Raw genomic sequence first — 23,498 nt, forward strand, 5'->3', positions numbered from 1 at the left:
AGTACGTCAGAAGTCAAAGGCACAGTGATAACCTAAATCCCATCAGTCTGATGACAGTTGGTGTATTGTTTATGTCTCCTGGAAATTTTCTTATAGTTAGGAATGGTGTCTCAAGAACAAGCATACAAAAGGAGGTTATAACGCATCCTTCCATCTTAACAGCTCTCTCAGATTAAGTAAAAACATCAAAACTCTGAAAAAAAAAATGAAGATATCGTCCATTTGGATGCTCTTTATCATTGCCTTTTTTTGTTTTGCAAATAGGTTTATTAATCTGTCTAAGCTTTAGTTATTCGCACCACCAGTGAAAGCAATTGTTGGACTTAAATTTCTTCAAACTTTACTTACTCCATTTGAAGCAATACTGATAACTACCTGGCGTTCCACCCCTTCCATAAATAACAGGCTCATCTACAAAGCGTTACTGCTCCTACTTTGTTCGATATATATATATATATATATATATATATATATATATATATATATATATATATATATATATATATATATATATATATATATATATATATATATATATATATACAGTATATGTACGGTATATATTTGCCGCACACATCATATGTTTGCATCCTATTTTTTTTGTTTTTTCATGTGTTCGACCGGCCATAGGTTAACCTGTTCCCTGAGGCCCAGTAGTCGTACGTACCACACATCTTTCACATGTTACCACTTTTGGCGTCAACACACACCATCCATAGTAGGTACCTAACCTGATAACACTATGTTATCCCGGTATTAGTGGGGGTAGTTTTACGTGACAATGTGACTCATGGTAGATTAGGAAATCCTGTTTTAACGAAATTAATCCTTAAAAACTGTTTTGTGTCAGAGCTGGGGATCACTCTTGCATCCATAGGGACAGCAGACCATCAGTCTATCTATCTGTCTGTCTTTATACCTATCCATTTATTATATATATATATATATTTTATATATATATATATATATATATATATATATATATATATATATATATATATGAGTATCTATCTATCTATCTATCTATCTACAGTATACTGTATATCTCTCTCTCTCTCTCTCTCTGTATATATATATATATATATATATATATATATATATATATATATATATATATATATACTGTATATATATATATATACTGTATATATATATATATATATATATATATATATATATATATATATATATATATATATATATATATAAAATCCCATTGGAGCCAAGGGTCCAGAGTATTGGACAAAGCTGGGAATTTTCAAACCTTAATAATGTAGGGAACCCCCGAGTAGGGACCTATGAGCTTCGCGACTATGAGCCGATAGGCGGAGGGCGGCACGCTTAGTGCCCTCCCAGTGCAATGCCTCGCCCAGCAGCTCCGGGTTCCAATGGGATATATATATAATTTGGAAGCATGCAGACACTGTAGAGATGCTGTTAAAAATGAAAAGAAAATAATAGGTTTCATTGGTATGGCATTCAGATACAATTCAGAAAAGATTATCTTCACCTTGTATAATTGCCTCCACTAAGGAGGTTATGTTTTACCCAGCGTTTGTCTGTTTGTCAGCATGATTACTCAAAAAGTTATGACCGGATTTTGATGAAATTTTGTGGAAGGGTGGACCATGGGCCAAGGAAGAATTTATTATATTTTGGGCCAGATCAGGACCTGGTTCCGGAGTATCTTGCACAATATCTCCAAAAGTTCTCAATTAATTTTAATGAATTTTGTGAAAAGGCGAAGCATGGACCAAGAAAGAACTGATTAACTTTGGGGGCGGATCCGGATCAGGATCCTATATCTAAAAATCCGTATCCGAGATTACGCAATAAGTTATGAACGGATCTTGATGAAATTTTTTGGAAGGGTTAGTCATGGACCTATCCGGATCTTTTTTAATGGCAATGTCGTTAGCGAAGGTATGCGCTCCCTGTGCGCTTTCTGGTTCCTTAGTACACCTGCTCTTGAAGTGTGGGATGTAGTTCTGTTATCACAATATTTTAAAAATCATGAAGGGAGAAGGTGACAAAATAATGACCATATTGTGAAAGAAACCATGTGAAAAACAGCTTCAGGAACTGAACATCTTTGAGTCAGCTAAATACAGACTATAAGAGGACTTAATCTAAGTATACAGAATGGGCAAAGGACATGTTAGTATGACAGGTAATAGATACCTTGCAGTTGACAAGTCATATTATAAGATGGGTAACTACTATATCACTGCTGACAAGCATTCCCAATTCAGTAACATAAAGGACTTCTTCAGTAATGTTTAGAAACATTGAAATAAGTTTTTTGCATTATATTGGAATGGGACACGGTACTAATATCTGACTATCACTTGAATTATAATATGCAGTCTAATCGATGATATGTGTTGTTGAATAATACATTTCTTGTTTCTCTGCAGTATAGGTCAAGGAGGATACGAGGGCAGAGAAACACCGTTATGTGACTAATATGATCTTGGCGTTACTGTACGTTATAGATTAAGATAGTGCCAAATAAATATTCTTTACATTCTTGGCTGTGAAATATCCTCGCAGTTTTATGCTGCATGATGGTTCTTTCCGTCTTTCTTTTTTTTTTCTTTTTTTTTCTCTGCCAACTTCGGCTGGAGAGATCAGTGGGTGAGGGAGAGCCTTCCTACTTTGTTTACCTTGTCTCAGACCCAGAAGAGATGACTTAGGCATAGTCTACCATACGGCAAGCGAAGGATAACTAGATGTGGTAATGTTTGTTTTAGTGTGTACTTATAGATAAGTGCAGTATAGCTCTCCCTCTTTCCATCTGCCTTCACTCTGTCTCTTACATCTCTCTCCTTACGCTACTTCATCATCCATCTTCAATATCACTCAATTTTCCCTCAAATATCCAGTCTCTTCTTTTTATTTTTCTCCTCCCTTCCGTTATTTTCTCTCTTGTTCATCAGTTCGTCCCCCCCCCCCCCGTTCATTCAACTCTTCCCCTCTCCCTTCATTCCCTGTCTTCCTCCGGCACTTCTCTCCTCCTTCCTCCTGTCTCTTCCACTACCCTCCTCCCTTCCTCAAGCATCCCTCTCAGGTCTGTGTGGCATATGTACAGTAGTTGTGTAACTCGCCTCACTTCTCTTTACTTGCCTCCCTTTCTTCCTCGCTTCCGTTCCTCATTCCCTTCCTGCCGTGGGGCCTCTCTGTCCCTCTGCTCCTCTCTAACTCTTTTTACTCTCTCTCTCTCTCTCTCTCTCTCTCTCTCTCTCTCTCTCTCTTCTTACCCCTCCCTCCCTCCCCTTCCCTCCCTCTCTTCTCTCCGTCTCTCCCTTCCTCCTGCCCGAGTCTCTAAGGTGGAGGGCGGTAAATCACACCACTTTGCCGGAAGGTTAGCACATCAGCACTGATCTCAAGAGAGAGAGAGTGTGTGTGTGTGTGTGTGTGTGTGTGTATTACTAATGTGATTCTTAAAAGTTTTGCACAAGTTTTGAGAGTTTAAATGAAGTTGTCCATTTTGAAAGACGTGTTGATGGTTGAGTGTCTATGGCGAAATCAGTGTTGAGACTTGAGCAGCGGGATGTGGGTGATGTTTTAGAATAATGTCTAAGTTTGGACTGTGTGCACGCCAGTGATGCTGGTCTCTCAGCAGTTCCTTGGTGAACTCCTGGGTGCACAAGAAAAAAACCTTGATGGTGTTACTTATTTCGAAATGTATTCTTGTTAAATGTATAATGATCGATGCTATCACTATCATATTTGCAGCTGATATTTTTAAAACTGAAAATTGTGATAAATATACTGTATTTCAAAGATTCTTTTTCCAGATGTAAGACTACGTAATGGTCACCGAGGCGGTGACAGAGGCAGGTAGTGAGGATCAAACGCCTTCAGGTGCGGGAGAGGGCTCAGGGGAGGCATCAGAAGGCCAGTCGTCACCAGGGCAGGCTGCGGCAGGGGTGGATGCTGCAGGTGCGGTGTGGCGGCTGTGAGGGGACTGGTCTGGCCGCCTCAAGTTGCTCAGGTACCAGAGTCGCACCAACGCCATCACCATCACCTTCGTCAGCCACCACGCCCACGCCTTCATAGGGTTCAGGGCCAGAGTCTCCGCCCACACAGGTGAGTGACAGGGACACCGCAGCCAAACTGATGGGGTTGTGGCAGGACTGGCAGTTTTGTGGGTTATAGGAGTCATTAGCATCACACACACACACACACACACACACACACACACACACACACACACTCTCTCTCTCTCTCTCTCTCTCTCTCTCTCTCTTTCTTGCCTCTCAAGAAGACCTGCAGTACTCTTAATTTCCTGTTCCGGTCAGCAAACTCTTGTTCTACATACAGCGACTTATACGACTGTGAGTGTGAAACAAGTTGGTAGCGATGTACAGTCTGGCACAAAATTTTATCTACTGTTTTAATACATTCACTTCATCTTTGCGGCATATTTGTTACAATGCTTCCTTAGTCTCTTTTTGATTAGGAATATTTTGTCAGAACAGGAATGCAGTGGTGGGCATCGTTACTCTAAAAAGTAACTTCGTTATCCGCTACTCCGTTACTTAGAAAAGTAACTTCGTTATCAGTTACACCGTTACTTCTGTACGACAGAAACGGAAGTTACCGTTACTCCGCTACTCCGTTACTTGTATTAAATAAAGTAAAAGAAAAAACATTCATTTCACTTTATAATATAAAAGTAATAAAGAGCAGAAATACAAAAAAGGTTAAAGACGGATGATAAAACCATCACAAGACGTCATGCTCACTGCTCCGAGTCTGACAGTCACACTGTACTTAATCTGGTAGTACTGGTACTGGCACTAATGGGTGGTGGCGGCTGGTGGCCCAGTGGTGGCATGACCTTGTCCTTGACCTTTCTTTATGTCTTCTATGTCCTCGGTGTGCTGGCGGTTGGCCTGTAATTAATACATAAATATATCCATTACATGTATTGTGACTCGCACGATTACGCAAAGTAGTTAATGTAAGTACAAAAACATTTAAAAAACAAGTATACTAAATATTCTTTTTTAATATTTTTTAAGTTGTAATTATTTATTGTTACTATATTAAGCCATATTACCATAGCTGCCCTTAGCCCTACCACAATAAGACTTTGTTAGTTACTAGTTACCCACCATATCAGTGATATCACACCACCACTGCCAACATAATGCCAACATCACTTCCAACATACTGCTGGAGTACCGGCTACCACCAGTACCAACATCGCCTATCGATATATATGCAGTTGACATAGTAATACTGGCCAACACACGTAACCTAATGACAAGAGCTCTTAAGGAGTTCTCTAAAATATGCAATAGCATAGGACTGATAATAGCACCAGAGAAGACCAAAGTACTACACAGGAAGAGAAAGAACAGGGGAAACATTAGAATACAGGGAAAAGTCCTTGAGGAAGTTAGAACCTATCGATACATGGATATTCTTCTAGGTAAAACCAACCAACATAGTGACGAAATAAGTAAGATTACACAAAAGATAAAGCCAAGACTAGCACTGCTTAAAAAGGTTGCAAGAGGCAATGTTGGGTCCACAGTACCACTCGTAAGACAGCTGTACATTACTATGGTAAGATCAGCCATAGACTATAGTGCCAGTTCTCTCCTCCCGTTGACCCCCAGGCAGACCCCCCTCCCCTAACCCGCATTCCCCCTTTCCGCAGGGAATGCACCCCCCCTCTCCCACTAATAATCCCTTACCTAGCTTTGTTCCCCACCCCCCAGCTCTCCCTCCAGTCTCGACTCTCTCTCTCTCTCTCTCTCTCTCTCTCTCTCCACACCTGTGTTTGCCAACTTACCTCTCGTTTAAATCTTATAATTACTGACAGTTCTCAAACTAATATCCTCTGTAATTACTGACCTACCTCCTCCTCCTTCCCCTCCCTTGCTTCTCACCTATCTGTTATATCCCCACACAGACGCTTCTGCTGCTCTCTCTCTCTCTCTCTCTCTCTCTCTCTCTCTCTCTCTCTCTCTCTCTCCACACCTTTGTTTGCCAATAATCTCCTCCTAAATCCCATTATTACTGACCTTCCTCTTCCCCCTCTCCCTAATGGGTATCTCACTGAAGTTCGTACCAACTTCTACTGTTGTAACCTTTTCCTCTCTTCATGTACTTATCACTAAGTATATTGCATCAAGTCTGCATATTTAGATATTATACAGTATTTAGTACCATATTATGATGTACTACAAATTGTAACAATGTAACCGCACGACAGTGTTGTAACAGTATCACTCAATATTTATTTAGGTAACGTCATGTCGTCATACTATATTCTTGTAACTTAATATCTAATGCTATCATTCTTTTTCAACAACAGTATGCAACCACGCTCTCTCTCTCTCTCCACCTGTGTTTGCCAATTTACCTCTCCTCTAAATCTTATAATTACTGACAGTTCTCAGACTAAAGTCCTCTATAATTGCTGACCTACCTCCTCCTCCTTTCCCTCCCTTGCTTCTCACCTATATGTTATAATCCTCTCTCTCTCTCTCTCTCTCTCTCTCTCTCTCTCTCTCTCTCTCTCTCTCTCTCTCTCTCTCATTACACTGTGACCATACCACAATCTCCACAGTTTTATAATAGGAAATTTACCACTGCCTGTTTCTTGTTAAGAAACAATGTGTATATAATCATACTATAATTCGTGTAACTTTATATCTGTGATTATTAATCTATTTATATGTTTATTACAATGGTTCAACCCATCAAGGCAATCCATCATCAAACTGAATGTTAACGAGGCTGTCGACTTAATACAGCTATTTTACTCTATGATACAACGGACCACTCTACTAGCCACAGGAAACCAACGTCATCCATGTGCTAGAGTTTAGATGTCTCTGTAGTGGGAACATGGGTGGGCTCGGAATAGATCCACCGACTTTCTCCCCGAATGTAATTAGGATTGGATGGGACAGAAGTCTTGATTACACGGGCAAAGCCGGCAGGGTTGCGAGTGAGGGTGGATTGCAACGACGAATGGTATATTATGAAGAATTTCCACTAATCCCTTCAGCTGCGAAATACTCGAATTACGTTTATTTATTTTTTTTTTTCACTGCGGTCAGCGTCAGATGATTTTATTATAGTGAGAAGAAACCTAGGTCATCTATTAGGTAAAATCTATGATGATCAATTTTGTCGCCGAGAACTAAGATAGACTAGTAATGTTTTGGAAGGGATCAAAAGAACTTCCTTTACCTCTGAAGAGACTTTTCGGTCAGGAGAGGTTACCTTGGTTTAATCACACTTGTTCTAATGCTGTCCGCAACAAGGAGAGGGCCTACAAAAGGTACCGGAGCCAACCCACCCCTGAATCACATCATCTTTACGTTTCTGCCCGGAATCGTGCTAAGTCTGTTCTTTGCTCTACTAAAAATAATTTCATCCATACTAAATGTTCTCAACTCTCCAACTCGAATTCTTCCCGCTCCTTCTGGCACCTTGCCAAAAATCTTTCTAACAACTTTACCTCATCATCCTTCCCTCCTCTTTTCTACTCTGATGGTTCTGTAGCTATTTCTTCTACTGATAAAGCAGATCTCTTCGCACAGACTTTCTCCTCCAATTCCACCTTAGACGATTCCGGTGCTGTTCCTCCATCACTTCCCCCCTCTGACTTCCTCATGGCTGACATTAAAATTTCTTCAGTTGATGTATTTTCTGCCATCACTGGCCTCAGTACTAACAAGGCATATGGGCCTGTTGGGGTCCCTCCTGTTGTTCTCAAGAACTGTGCTTCTGTGCTTACACCCTGCCTAGGCAAACTCTTTCGCCTTTGTCTGTCAACTTGTACCTTTCCTTCTTGCTGGAAGTTTGCTCTCATTCAGCCAGTCCCAAAGAAGGGTGACCACTCCCAACCCTCCAACTATCGTCCAATTGCTTTAACGTCCTGTATTTCAAAAGTTTTTGAGTCAATTCTCAATAGAAAAATTTTAAGGCATCTTTCCTATCACAACCTTCTTTCCGATCGTCAGTATGGGTTCCGTCAGGGACGCTCCACCGGCGATCTTCTCACCTACCTTTCAGACTCCTGGTCATCCTCCTTTCGGGACTTTGGCGAAAGCTTTGCCATTACACTTGACATCTCAAAGGCTTTCGATCGAGTCTGGCATAAATCTTTAATTTCCAAACTGCCCTCCTACGGGTTCTATCCTTCTATCTGTGCCTTGATCACTAGCTTCCTTTCTGGTCGTTCTATAGCCCCTGTTGTAGACGGCCATCGTTCTTCTCCTAGATCTATCAACAGTGGTGTTCCTCAGGGCTCTTTCCTATCACCAACTCTCTTCCTTTTATTCATCAATGATCTTCTAAGCTGTACATCTAACCCTATCCACTCATACGCTGATGACTCCACCCTTCACCTTTCCATTCGGTTCCCGCAACGCCCATCTCAACAGTTACTTCAACAAACAAGGGATGAGGCTATGGCACACCTAATGTCTGACTTGGCTCGTATCTCTGACTGGGGTAAAAATAATATGGTTGTTTTTAATGCATCTAAGACTCAGTTCTTACACCTATCAACCCGACAAAATCTTCCACAGGTATACCCACTAATGTTTAATAATATTCAGCTTAATCCTGCATCATCCTTGAACATGCTTGGGGTTTCATTTACTTGGGACTTATCTTGGAAAGATCATATTACATCTCTTGTAAAATCTGCTTCCAAGAGATTGGGTGTGCTAAGCCGACTCCGCTCTTTCTTTACCCTTGCACAATTGTTGACTCTATACAGGGGTTTTATCCGCCCCTGTGTGGAGTACAACTGTCATGTGTGGGGAGGCTCCCCACATACAGCTCTTCTCAATAGGGTGGAGTCAAAGGCTTTTCGTCTCATTAACTTTCCTCCTCTTACTGACTCCCTTCAACCTCTGTCTCTTCGCCGCACTGTTGCATCTTTATCTCTTTTCTATCGCTACTTTAATGGTCACTGCTCCTCTGAACTGTCTGCTTGCATTCCTCCACCTCTACGACGGGCGCGTAGCACCAGTCTGGCAGCAAACTCTCATCCCTTTTCTGTCCAACTCTCTAATGCAAGAGTTAACCGTTACTCCAGTCTTTCATTTATGCAACAGGTCAGCTCTGGAACTGTCTCCCTCTGTCTGTATTTCCTGCTGCCTATGATCTCCAGTCTTTCAAACACAGTGTCCAGGCATCTCAAAATGATCGGATCTTGAATTTGGCTCTCTCTTGTATTTTGTTTTTCTCTTGGAGGGAACTGTTACTGAGGGCTCATGGCCTTTGGTTCCTTCTTCCTCGCATAAAAAAAAAAAAAAATCCAGAAGAAAATTTTGAAGTCCCTCCCAGTCTGCCCTGTCGTAGTGCCATTTAGTCATCACGACAGGTTCAGAGCAGGAGGGTGTGATATGTGTGAAACTGGTGGCTTGAATCAGACAATGATCCGAGGATCCGAGGGGGGACTTCACTTCGACACTATAATTATCTGAATTGGTTGTTAGAAACAAGTCCAATAGGTAGGGATTTTGATCGGGGTTGTCTGGTACACGGGTGGGTTGACTGACTAACTGGGTGAGATTAAATGAGTCTGCAAATAGCTCACATTCAAGACCAGAGTCATCAGTTCTGGCTGAATAAGTGAGCCATTCAACATTATGGACATTAAAATCACCCAGAATAGTAATTTCTGATGCTGTATTAATGTTGAGGACACTTAGTTGTGAAGACAGAGAGTCAAATAAACTCGGCTCTGGAGGGGCATTAGGGGAACGATAAACACAACAGAAATACTTAATTTTACCAAAAGTATTTACTTTGTATATGGAATAGTCGAAATAAGGACAATTAATTTAAGTAATCTTCTCCAGGGCAATTTCTGATTTAGGAAGGCAACATACGCCTCCTTTGGGTCTGAAATTTTGAATCAAGATATAACCAGGAAAATTAAATCTAGCTAAATCAGAGGTGGAGCTTAAAACTCACCTCCTTGTATGTAGCTACTGCACATAAGGTGTGGGATGCACTTATGACGATTTTTGTCAGTGTTAGAAGTCTGCTTATTCCGAAAGGCAGTCATTTGCAATGATATATATTCAGGTAGGCTTCAGTAGCAAATATGAGTTGGACTGGCAATAGCCATGCCCATCAGCAAGCACACACACAAACACACACACACACACACACACATCATTTGTCAATGCTCATGAACTCCCATTGCATGTGTTCCGGCTCATTACAGTACAGTGGGCACATAATACCTTCTGGCTGCCTATTCCTATACCTTTTCTGTCCAGCCTTCTAATGCAAGAACCACCAGTTATTTTCAAGCCTTCATTTGCACAATATTTAAACTCTGGATGTGTCTTCCTTAGCCTGAGTTTCCCTCTGTTTAAGGACTCCGATCATTTCAACACATTTTGATAATTGCTTTCTTTGATTCAATTTGATCTAGGAAGGACAATTTTTGCAGTGTTTTAGCCTTTGTTTTTTATTATAAAGAACTAGATTACCGGACGTAATAACATAAAATTGCACGTGTGTTATGCCAGAAAAATAAACAAGTGAGCACCTCTGTTGACCCCAAAGTTGAACATTATCCAGGAATAAAAGTCCAGTTAAACTCATATGAGACTGTCCAACTTCTAATTCGGAGCTCATGAACTAGATACGCAGCTGACAAACTGCCGTGTAAACTACCTGGAATTAATTGGCCGGTTACAGTTACTTAATTAGCGCCGCAATTAACCTCGTGTCCGCTGAGTGATGATGCTCTCTGCCGCCTGAGTTATGTGGCAGACTGTATTATTTACCAGGTGGTACACCATTTAAATCGTCTGAACCTTATCTATCGTAACCTGTGATACCCCCTCATGTTCTCTCCTGTGCTAAGCTAACCATACCGAACCAAAACTAGCGATCCATCCTAAGTAACCTAACCTAACTTGCCTAATCTATCTACACAGATAAAAGTCAGCTTTACCTAACTGTATGCAGTGCAACGTTAACCTAAGTTTACCTGACCCAACGCATCCAAACGGTATCCCTGTCCTATCCATGTTAACTTAATCTAACCCAACCTAAGCTACATCAACCCAACCCAGCTTTTTACAACCGAACCCAACTCAACCCATTCCAACACCAGTCTAGATCTCGTTTAAAAGAGGAAGCTTTCTGGCGACTATCTAATGGAAGTCATCTGATCCAAATATTCCAGCATTTACCTGAACAAATTACTTAACGCTCTCAGGCTCCCATGACTCACCAAACCAAATGAAATCGCCTGGCGTTAGGCGGAATAGAATAGGCCTAAATTACTATAGTTGTGCCGGCTCCTGTGGGTCACTCTCAGTTGCATAAAATACCCTGCCATTTGGTGGAATGGAATACTAGTTGTTCCGACCATGAGAGGTTAAAGCTCATTCATTAATTTATGTACTGTATAATAGCTCCTTTTGATACCTGTTATCCCGGTGACTGCAAGGCACACACACACACACACACACACACACACACACACACACACACACACACACACACACACACACACACACACACACACACACACACACACACACACACACTCTCTCTCTCTCTCTCTCTCTCTCTCTCTCTCTCTCAGTTGACTACAATCCCAGGGCGCCTATCTGAATAAAATATTTAAATACACCCTTTCCAGCAGTCTATCAAGCTGGCACGGGATGATTTATTACTGCTTGCTCTTGCAGTATTTTGTTTCTTCAGTTAATATCATCTCATTTCTCTGGAGCAGTTTCGTCATTATGTTTGCCAGCGTTTAGATGAAATGCATTCCCTCAAAATAATAGTACCAGACACTTCCATTGTGGCACTAGTAACCTCGCAGTTTTTTCTAACAAAATCTCTTTACTACTGTTCGGGTTTGGTCAGTCCCTCTTACCTATATTTCTTCATATTGTTTGATCCGGTATTACTCTATGATTAAATGTACCTTTTTAATGTGCTTAGTAGGTCATAATTTTCTTGTGTGATTCCGATTACTCACTTCCTACTGAATGAAATCGTCTGCCGATAATTGTAACAGAATAGTAAAGTTCTACAACACAAGGGTTTACAGCGAAAGTAAGAAGAGCCACCCTCCTGTGATTTCATCTTATGAGTTAAGGCACTTAGTGGTAAAAAAATATATATATAAAATAAAGATAACGATAATATTGTTAACTATGCTATTAATTACCACGTTGCTGCATCCAAATGGAAAGAGTTGGTGAAGAAGCATTCATAAAGGTTCCAAATTTTCGGTATGACTCTAGAAACACTGGTGCTGATGCCACCGCTAGTGTAACTGCTTCAGCTGTGTTATATAGATAGATAGATAGATAGATAGCCGGATATAGATAAATAGATAGACAGATATAGATACATATATAAACAGTATATTGATAGATAGATAGCCGGATATATATATATATATATATATATAAATATATATATATATATATATATATATATATATATATATATATATATATATATATATCATACAGAGAAAGAGAGGTACATATAATGCAAACCATTCCAGTTTAAAGTTAAGTATTCGGTGGTGGGTGGTAGCGACCATCATCCACTCACTTGATGTAGTGCCGCCTACTTCTTCCTTCACAATTATCATTCTCTTTCTGTGTCTGCTGTCCTCTCGTCCTATTCCTCCCATCTTTCCTGTCACTTTTTATTACTCTTCTGTCCTTTTCAGGTGGCATTATATACTGAGTGACAAGCCTAATGATTTCCTGTAAGCCAGGAAACCATTTAGAACGCTGGGTGGTAACCATATAACCAATCCATACGTGTTCCCTTTGTGTCAACAAATTGGTTGGTGGAGGGTTAATGCCCCTCCCCGTAAAAAGACTAACTCAAACCACCCCTTACAGGATTATGGCGTCTGGCCATAAATAAATAAATAAATAGGCTTAAATTTAATATCCTCCGTACTGCGAGCACTTTCCATTTTAAATAATAATTTTTGATTTAAATCAAACAAAAATATTCAGTAGACTGTGCACATAATAAAGGATGCTTTCAGTTACCAGCGTCTACCAACTGTATTCTCCTGCAGTGCGATTCGATTCTGGAACCTTTAAAAAAAGTTTGGAAGCACGCCAAGCGCAAACTCTAACGAGACGGTTTTTTCTCATTAGTATTACCTACTTTTTTCTTACCTACTTTTTCCAGCGACTGCACTTGTTAAATGAACACTGGTCAATGTAAGCTGATTTCCGGGTCAGTTTGTTAAGAAAAAAGCAGTTACAGTTGTGTGTGTGTGTGTGTGTGTGTGTGTGTGTGTGTGTGTGTGTGTGTGTGTGTGTGTGTGTGTGTACGCACACACAGACATACACTTTGGTAATGGCAACATGAGATGTGCGTGCAGTCAAAACTTGGCGAAAGTAGGGAGTTAAAAATGTACACGGTATACAGATTTAAAATTTTACGTAAGGGAGATGAATGTCGGAGGACCTTTTATAATCATCATCATCATCATCATCACGATCATCCAAACCTCTTTCGCATTATAGGTTGGGGTTAGGTGAGATCCAAAGAGCAAGAAAAAAAAAAAAAGATTTATTGAGACACTAACCAAACTTTCCTCAGCTGAATGGGCCACACTCCAATTCATTCAGCATTCAAACTCGCAGAATCCTAGTTCCATCTGACAGAACAAAAAAGAAGCTTCACGCTCACCTATACGACAGAGTCAATCCGACGACTGTGACGTCAAAAAGGGATTACCAAAAACCCTGGTCATACACTCCTCCAGAAACAAAATCGTCCATCCAACTCGATCTTTTGTCAGGTCCTTGGCATCAACAGCTTCCACACCTCTCTCTCACACACTCAATGGCCGCATCTGTTCACATTCTCGGCCTCCCACGCCTCCTCCCACCTTCGAACTCTCTGTTATGCTATTTTCCCCCCTTACTTCAAACACATTCTTTGCATAATTATGACCACACGATCTAACCACACTCTCTTCATGACTCATTCGGTGTCCACAGACCTCTTACTCAGCACCTTTCACGAATAACATTCATTATCCTATCCATTCTTGTCATTCCATGAACATTTCTCAACAGTCCCATCTCCACTCCTCTTACTCTTGACTCTTCATTTTCATGCCACACCATTGCCGCACGTCCGTAGGCTAGAGCTTGTATTAACACTCCTTCATGCAAGCCTGTCGCAACGAACACGCTCAGATCTCTGCTTCTAATGAAGGCCTTCATAGCACCACCCACTTTCCTTCCCTGTACTCAACTTTCCATTTCTTTTGCAAATTTTATCCCTTTATATGTAGCTTAACCCAGGTAATTGAACTGTCCCCAATTCAAGTCTCTTTCCATTCACTTTAGCATCACGCTGTGTGTCACCTTCTCTCTCAACGACAGTCATTTTCATCTTGTCCAAATTTTCTCTCAAGACACGACACTCAAAGACATATACTGTACAAAACCTTGTGTCAGTCTATCAAGCTCCTGTCCGCTGTTTGCAAGCCACACTGCTTCTTCTGCAACATCAGTTATTTGATACTCCATCCTTCACCATTCATTACCAACGAGATCCCTCTCTTCAGTACCCTTGTTTTAACCCCTCTCATAGCACCATATATATATATATATATACTGAGGTGGTTTGGCCATGTGGATAGGATGGAGGATGAAAGACTGACGAAGAGAGTGTATGTGAGTGAGGTGGAGGGGGGAAGAGGGAAGGGGAGGCCGAGGATGAGATGGAGGGATGGGGTGGAGAGGTATATGAGAGCGGGTGAGTTGGGAGCGGGGCAGTGAAATGGTGGGGGACAGGGCGACGTGGAGGCGATTTGTTTGTGGCCACCCCGAACGGGATTGAGGCGTCTGGCAATAGATAGACATATATATATATATATATATATATATATATATATATATATATATATATATATATATATATGTGTGTGTGTGTGTGTGTGTGTGTGTGTGTGTGTGTGTGTGTGTGTGTGTGTGTGTGTGTGTGTGTGTGTGTGTGTGTGTGTACTGAACAGCCCTGGGGACATAACACAACCTTGTGTCACACCAACACAGGCCTTGAACTGTTCACTTAGACGCCCACCTGTCATTACGCATGCGTCACTCACCTCGTAAAAGCTCTTACCGGCACTCGGCAGCTTACCATCTACACTGTACATATTCATAACTTTCCATAATTCCTCTCTGTTTATCTGTCGTATGCATATTCCCTCATAGTTCTTCTCACAAGCCTGTTCCAGTGTCTGTCTTACTGCAGATATTTGATCCACATGTCCTCTGCCACCCATGCAGCCACCCTGTTCATCACTCACCATCACTTTCATGGCAACGGGAGGTGTGTAGTCGGGCAAAACAGGGCCAAGCAGAGAATTAAAAACTTAAGTAAGAGTTAATAGTTTAAGTAAGAGCGATGAAGGTTGCTGGTCCTCCATAATGATATTGATGATGATGATGATGATGATAATAATAATAATAATAATAATAATAATAATAATAATCTATCTATCTATCTATCTATAGCCCGACGCCCTAATCCCGCAAAGGATGGCCTCAAACAAAACGCCTCCAAGTCGCTCTGTCACCCACCATTTGACTACCCTCCCCCCAACTCACCCCCCCCCTCCCTCATATACCTCTCAACTCCATCCCTCCACCTCATCCTCGGTCTGTCTCCCTCCCTCCACCTCACCTACATACACCCTCCTAGTCAGTCTTTCATTCTCCATTCTCTCCACATGTCCAAACCACCATAGTGTATTTCTCCTAATCTCAACCACATCCACATCCACCCCACAACGCTCCTTCACTTCTACATTCGTCAACCTGTCCCTCCATGTCACTCCACATGTTCCTCTCAAGTAACTCATTTCTACTACTCTCACTCTTGACTTGTTCCCCTCTTGCAGGGTCCACGCCTCGCTTCCATACATCAGGGTAGGGATCACGATACTATCATGCAGTGACTTCTTAACTTCCATACTCACCTCCCTATTCCTCATCACTGCTTTCAGTGTACCAACAACCTTCCTTCCCTGCTGTACCCTTTCACGCACTTCATCCCCCAAAGTTCCATCCTTACTCATCACACTACCCAAGTACATGAATGCACTCACATTCTCCATATCCTCACCATCCAACCTTACTGTACATTCTGTGACTTCATTCCTCTCAAACACCATAACTTTACTTTTGTTTACATTAACTTTCAGCTTCCTCCTCCTACACACTGTCCCAAATTCATTCACCAAACCTTGCAACTCCCATTCATCTTCACTCAACAATACTGTATCATCAGCAAACAGCAACACCGGAATCTTCCAAATCTCACCCTCATTCATCAGAGCCACCCCCACATCCACTGCCCTACCTTGCACCTCCTTTACAACACCATCCATGTATATATTAAACAGCCATGGAGACATCACACAACCCTGTTTCAGTCCCACATTGAGATCAAAGAACTCACTCAGCTCACCATCCACTCGCACCGTAGCCCTAGCTCCTTCGTACATACTCTTCACAGCACTCAACAATTATAATAATAATAATAATAATAATAATAATAATAATAATAGGTATGAATAACAGAAATAATAATAATAATAATAATAATAATAATAATTGGTAAGAATAACAGAAATAATAATAATAATAATATTAATAACAATAATAATAATTGGTACTACTACAGCTACTACTACTACTACTACTACTACTACTAATAATAATAATAATAATAATAATAATAATTAATATCATGTTTCTCGCAAACGCCAATTCCTCCAAAGGAATTCATTAGTGCTCGAAACACGTTTGCACCTTTACAAGAACTGTTCCATTATATTATGGAATACGACCTTCATTTTAAACCCATAGTGGTTATCTGCCTTAATGTCGTTGGTGCAATCGATAGCAATAAATCTGTTTTATCTCACTACTAACTTAAACATGTAAAGGTTATTCAAAATATGTAGTAAGAAAGTAGACAGAACTATTACACAGAACAGCCCAAGTATTATACCCTCGCCTCCTCTTTATTTTAGTGAGCTATTTGCATATACTTGACTCCTGTGAACCCAGACTTGGCAGAAGCAACTAACTACCTGTCTAAATAGATGATAAATTCTTGTATCCACCGTGGAGCATAAGGGGAATGGGCAGTTTGAAAACAAAAGATGATCACTGTTTATTAAGCCGGTGTGAAACAGAATTTTGACACTATAGTCTATCAATAAATAATTTTCAGGCACGTGTTTGCGGAAAACTACATGCAATAAATATAAATTTTCACTCTCAAGAATATGTCGGAGATTGTCATAAACTTCACTGTGCTTCAACTGCTAACACTGATCATCTTTGTTCATCGCCATTTCCCTCATTATCCTCGTTGTAAATAAAAGGAATCACCAGATATATTTTAGGAACTCTGTCTCCATGTTGTTTTGTTCGGATCATTATAAGTTAGTGCCGCGCTAATATATCAAGAGGGGGAGGTGAGCGAATATCCCACTTGAGTGCAGACGAGAAACTATAGTGGTGAATGTACTAAACACCCCAGGTTCTAAACACAACACCAGTGCCACAGATATACCGTATGAATATCAAAGATAAAGTGTTGACGGGCGTGCAGTCAGTAGCAGTATGGATTAGTTCGATAATTGCTTATTTTTCCCGTTGCAATACCTTTCTCGTAATTTTGAATTGTGGTGGTTCTTAATCCCAAATATAAACCTTGTGATGAAAAATATGTGATAGACTTTGGCAGCAACTGTGTAGAAAAGCAGAACACACGCGTGGTAGTTAAAGAGTGTCTGTGATGGGTATTCGAATGCACGAGTTAGTACGGTCATGTGAGTGAACTAAGGGTGGTACTGATGGTCTATATAAAAAAGCTAACACTGGACATTGATTGAAAACTAGTCAAGAAAGAAAGCTTGTTCATACGTAATTCCCACTGTAAAAAGAGGTGTGTCAATGTGAACGTTAGGATAGCTTACCCATGTCGTATTATGTTGATTTAAGGGAACTTCGCCTGTTATATTCAGTTTACGCCTGACTGGTATGGTTTGTTTCGTTTATGGTATGGCAAGCTACAGTTACTTTATTTAGGTTAAATGTTTTAGTTTTCTAGAAATTCTTGCCTGTGTTTGGGCCTAATGACTTAGTCAAACTACAGGCTGCGAGAGGCGGCGACCCGCGACACCCTGTGATCCTGGGAGTTGCATGCGAGCTGCATCTAGCCTTTGGGTAGCGGTCACATCACACTGGAGTTGCTGGTAATTTGGGGGAGTTGGGGGTGCTCGCAGATGGTCACACATACAGTAGGTCGGTGGTCGGACTTGCGATGTCATACGGCTTGTCGCTGATAGGTCTTGCGACAGGTTGCCACAATTTGCAATTTGGAGTGAGGGAACGTACCACAGGTTGGGATATGACGCACAATAGGCTAAGACAGGTATACCGACGGGTTGTGACTCAATGAATTTCTCAGCCATTTGTCGCACGATGTTTTTCGACTACTTGCTGCCAAACTGACAAGCGGAGAGAATGTCTTGCATTGAGTCATAGATCGCACGTAGTTGTTAACGGTGAAATTTATGCGGGTCACCAGTTCGCATCCAGATTCAGAAGAGAGCACATCACCACGGCGCTGTTTGACATGAGAGACTTGGTGAGGCTGAGGCTGGCTCTTCACTTCTAGCAGCTCCTGAATGCAGCAGCGTTCATGAGGCTGTACATCATCCGTCAGCAGTAGCAGCAGAGGGTCAGCAAAGCCTGGGTGATTTCTTGGTACGACGTGGCTGAGAGAGTGAACTACGGCATGTACCGCATTCTCATGCCGAAGCTGGCAGCAGAATCACAGTTGCGTCCACCTGCGACCCGTCGCAACCAGTCTAAACTGGTCAAGCGTCAACTCCACACCACTCCTAAGAAGTCGCAACCTGGCACAGGCGACCTAAGACATGTCGAGCGTAAGGACGCAAGGCACAACGCAGGTCGCAAGACAAGCTGCGACATGTTGCAGGTATGTGATCGAAACCTTCGACTGGCTGCGACAAGCAAGGATTTGATGCACGATGTGTTGCAAGTCGACGTGCGACTACCTACGTCCACCTGCGATTCACAAAAAAAGTTTGCGATGTGTCGGGGGACTTGCGAACGGCATTTTAGTTCCTTGCGTCCACCAGAGACATACCGCGACACCCTGCGATATACCATGTCAACCTGCATACTGTCTAGCGACCTACGATCGACAACCTGCGATTTTCCTGTCGCAGGTTGACGTATCCTGGCGAAACCTGTCGTAAACCCCCAGTATGACTGGGCCATAACACACACACACACACACACACACACACACACAATTAAAAAAACAAAATAAATAAATGTGTTAATACCCATTAGTTCCTTAATTAAATTTTATGCGTTCTGATCGAAACAGATTTTGTTGGACCAATGAATATTAATTAAGCAACTCGGCATCCTGCTTCATTAGTTCGGAACCCCTATATTTTAAAAGTAATTATTGACAGAACCAATACGTTATTGTGGGCGGTCGTACGTACAGTCGACGTCATAAGTTTCCTTATTATTCCACCACATCTTAGAGCACTCTCCTGGGCCATACTCCTAAACTGAGAGAAGCTTGGTAAATGTCTCTGTCCATAGATTATTGTTTGGAATATAAGGGTCATGGAGAACAGTGACGGACACTCCCTGAGTCTGTAGTAAGGAGAGTGGCATAATAGGCAAACTTTTGTCGTTGGCTGTACCTGTGCGCGTAATAGTGTGTATACCAACATTAATTAACTGTGGCATAATCAAATATCGAAGCCCTTGCCTGTCACGGTAAAAGTAGCGATGTTGGCACTGTTGTTATGACGCTGTGAGTGTGGATGAGAGAGTGGGGGTGGGGCTGCATTCCACTGTCAGTTTGTTGATGTGTGTGTGTGTGTGTGTGTGTGTGTGTGTGTGTGTGTGTGTGTGTGTTGTTTATCTGTGTTTGTTCAGGTGTTAGTCTTCACAATTCTGTGTTTGCTCGTTTTTCTATTTGCTCAACCCCTTTTGATCCAGCTTGTGCCACTGCCTGTTTGTTTAAGTTTTACCGTGTTCATGTTTATGGATGGGTATATGTGTCCACAGAGTCGGTCAAAAATCATTATACACGTTGTGGACTCCAAACTATTGAAACAAGAATACCCTTCAAACACGTATGAATAATGTTGGTTGGTTTATCAAGATGTCATTATGTCTGACTCAGTTTCTTAAGAGTACATATGAGCTTCGTGTTCATATTTTTAAATTTCATTACTTCACATTATTAGTGAAACTTAGTGATAGTAACGATGAAACTCTGTCTATATCAGTTTCCTGGTTCTGTGATCATCTTTATTACCTTACTCGGTCTTTAGCTGCGAATACTAGTTGGGATGATGATGGTGATGGTAATCTTGTATGTATTTGTATGCTACAGATACACTATTGTATGTGTTTACTGCGCGTTACTCTTTCGCTGATTATTCATACGTGCTGTTGCTTGTGCTTGCAATGAATCTGCGAGTGTATTTACTCCAAACACGAGTGGGGGAGTTGTACTGAACTAAGTACACTCGTAAGCTATTATTTCTGCTAACCATGTTATCCTAACCCCAGCTGAAACTAAGACGTTGCCAGAGTTCAATAAAATACTAAGACCTGTTGCTGGTAGTTCCGGGGTTTTGTAAAGGATACGAGTGGCACACTGCCATCGCCATCTGTTCCTCGCGTAGTCTTGTAAGCCTGAACTACCACAATAACACTGGAAAACTCCCCCCACCCCCCACTTTCTTGGTATGAAATCCTGGCTATAACTTTGTTCACCGAAAGGGAGTATTGGAGGCTGAGCAAAAACTATGGGTTGCGAGTGTTCGGTTTTGTTTAGCCAATATTCGACATATACTGGCTCACGGACCGGTAAAGAAGATAATGTATTTTTTGTGCCATTTTGTTTGTATGCTGATATCTGGTTTATTGATGCTAATGTCAAATAGTTTTAATTACCGTAGGGGAGCTGTCTCCTAATGGAGGAGTTAAAAATGTATCTTTTCTCATCTTATCGGAACATTTTATTTTTCACTCATCACTGTCAAAGATGTTAGAATTGTGGGTAAATATGTACCGAATAAGCGGGTTTTTTATTCATCTTTACGTGTTGATTTAAAAATGAAGGTGATATCAGTATAAATCCTATCATCCTCGAATACGGTAAAGAACTGCATTCAAGACCGCTTGTTTTTTTTGTTTTTTTTTTACGTGTCCGACTCTGGGCAAAGGCTCAGGGCCTATTTCTCGGGGGCAGTGATCTATCCCAAGGCCCAGTAATCCTCCTACACCTCCACATGTCACCACTTCGGCGCTCACACCCACCGTCCATACTGAATACATGCTAGGGCTTCTCATACAGGACTGGTGTATTGGTATTAGCGGGGGTATTTTTACGGCATGTCGGAGGGTCATCTGGTAGATCAGGAAAGTCTGCTTTTTAGGAAATTCAAATCCTTAAACTCCCTGCCCCAGCCAGGATTCGATCCTGGGTCCATTAGGACTGCAGGCCGCCTCTCTACCGATTCAGCCACCGCCTCCCCCAGGTAAACACGACTTCAGGTTAGGGAACGCCTTTTTTCATTCTTTGTCCCTACCACGGCCTACTCAGACAGTAGGCCGTGGTCCCTACATCCTTAATCACTGTAGCCCGAGACTGTCGTTTGTAACTTATTCTTGCTGCTACCAGACAATGTAATTCAATTTGAGAGAACACTCTAGTAGAGAAGGAGTTAATGAAGGCTGCATTTAATCCCTTCAGTTTAAACAGGTTCTCCTGAGATAAATAAAGTTGTTTGGGAAGAACACGAACAAAATGAAACAGAACCAATCCTTAGAAAAAGATTAGCACTCTAAATTTGTCAAAAATAGTTGTAGTTGTCAGGGTCCTCTTCTTTCACCAACTCCCTATTATTCATCAGTGACCTTAGCTGCACTACTAGCCCTGTCCACTCCTACCCTGATAAATCCGTTCATCACTTTTTCACCAGCTTCTGATAGCGTCCATCGCAAGTCATCATGAAAGCTGCAGGAAGAGACCCTGGCACACCTAACATCTGATTAATTTTTTATCTCTGATTATGACAAGAGGCTATTTGTATATGTAAACTGATATAAAAAAAATCAGTTTCTTCGTTTGTCAGTTCAGCACAATCATTCATATGATTATCCCCTTCCATTCACCAAAACGCATCTCAGTCCTTCATTATCTCATGATATTTGGGGGGGCTTTTATTTACTCTTGAATTGCCTTGAGGAAAAAATCACATTACGTACCCTACAAAATCAGGTTTACATTTTTTTCTTGAACACTGAAATGTGGTTTCTCTGATTCTGTCTAATGCGTAATTGTTTTATTAGTTATTGTAGGACGTCCCTGGGCCGTAAAAGTTAACAATTCTAGTCTCTTTTTCTCACTCTCAGCCGAGTAATATCGTCTGGCGTTATCTAAAATAAAATACTAAAGTTCTCCCAACCACAAAAAAATAAAAAAATAAACTAACTGTACTGTACCAGTGCTAAGCCCTTCCAGGCTACCGTGTCTCAGAAAAATCGTATGATGTTAGTTAATTAAATCGTTTGGCGTTAACTAGAATAAATTAATAAGAGTTGTCCCGATCATAAGAGATTTCAAAGAAGCTCAGTATCTCCATCACTGGAATAATTTTAGCAAAATGAGGATGGTGATCGAGAAACACAAGCCAGTGGTGATGATAATGGAAATATGTAGACACCTATGTAAGTCGTACCTGCCTGCGGGAAATACTTGGAAGAGAAGCTGGAAATGTGATGGCATTGCAGAAAAACATCTTGAGACTATAGAATCAGAGAGAGAGAGAGAGAGAGAGAGAGATTGTAGGAAAGTGCATGATAACTATATTAGAAATAAACCAAGAACAAAGTGGAGGAACAGCAAGTAATGAAGTACAGCTGCAGACATTGATACTGATCCACTTCATTGCGATAAATAACGAGATCGTGAGCAATGACTTTCGACAGCCAGTGATGCAATCTTCGGAGATGATTAAACTCTTCAGAATATTATAAAGTTTCATAGCCGTTCGACAAAAGTGAAGCGATATTACTGTCAACGACTGTGCTGCACACTTGCTTCAAGAAATATCACCCAGGACTCCGGTGCAACCCGCAATCATCAATAAAGCTATATTGTAGCCGGTATGCATTCCCCTGACGGAAGTGGACCATAATAAAGCTTAAGAACTAAGTCGTGGTTCCTTGAAATTCCGTGAGGCTTACTTATGAAAGCAAATTACCACCCTAGGGTGGAGTCAGAGAGAGCTTTGCAATAGATATCGGCTGTGGTGTCAGAGTGTCTCGTGCGAACAGTGCACCAGTGCGTTTTCGAGCATGTGTATATTAAGGATTAAGGTTTATTGCTCA

The sequence above is a fragment of the Coenobita brevimanus genome, chromosome 70, assembly GCF_032717465.1.
Source record: "Coenobita brevimanus isolate Jiangsu-jjx chromosome 70, ASM3271746v2, whole genome shotgun sequence".
Lineage (NCBI taxonomy): Eukaryota > Metazoa > Arthropoda > Malacostraca > Decapoda > Coenobitidae > Coenobita > Coenobita brevimanus.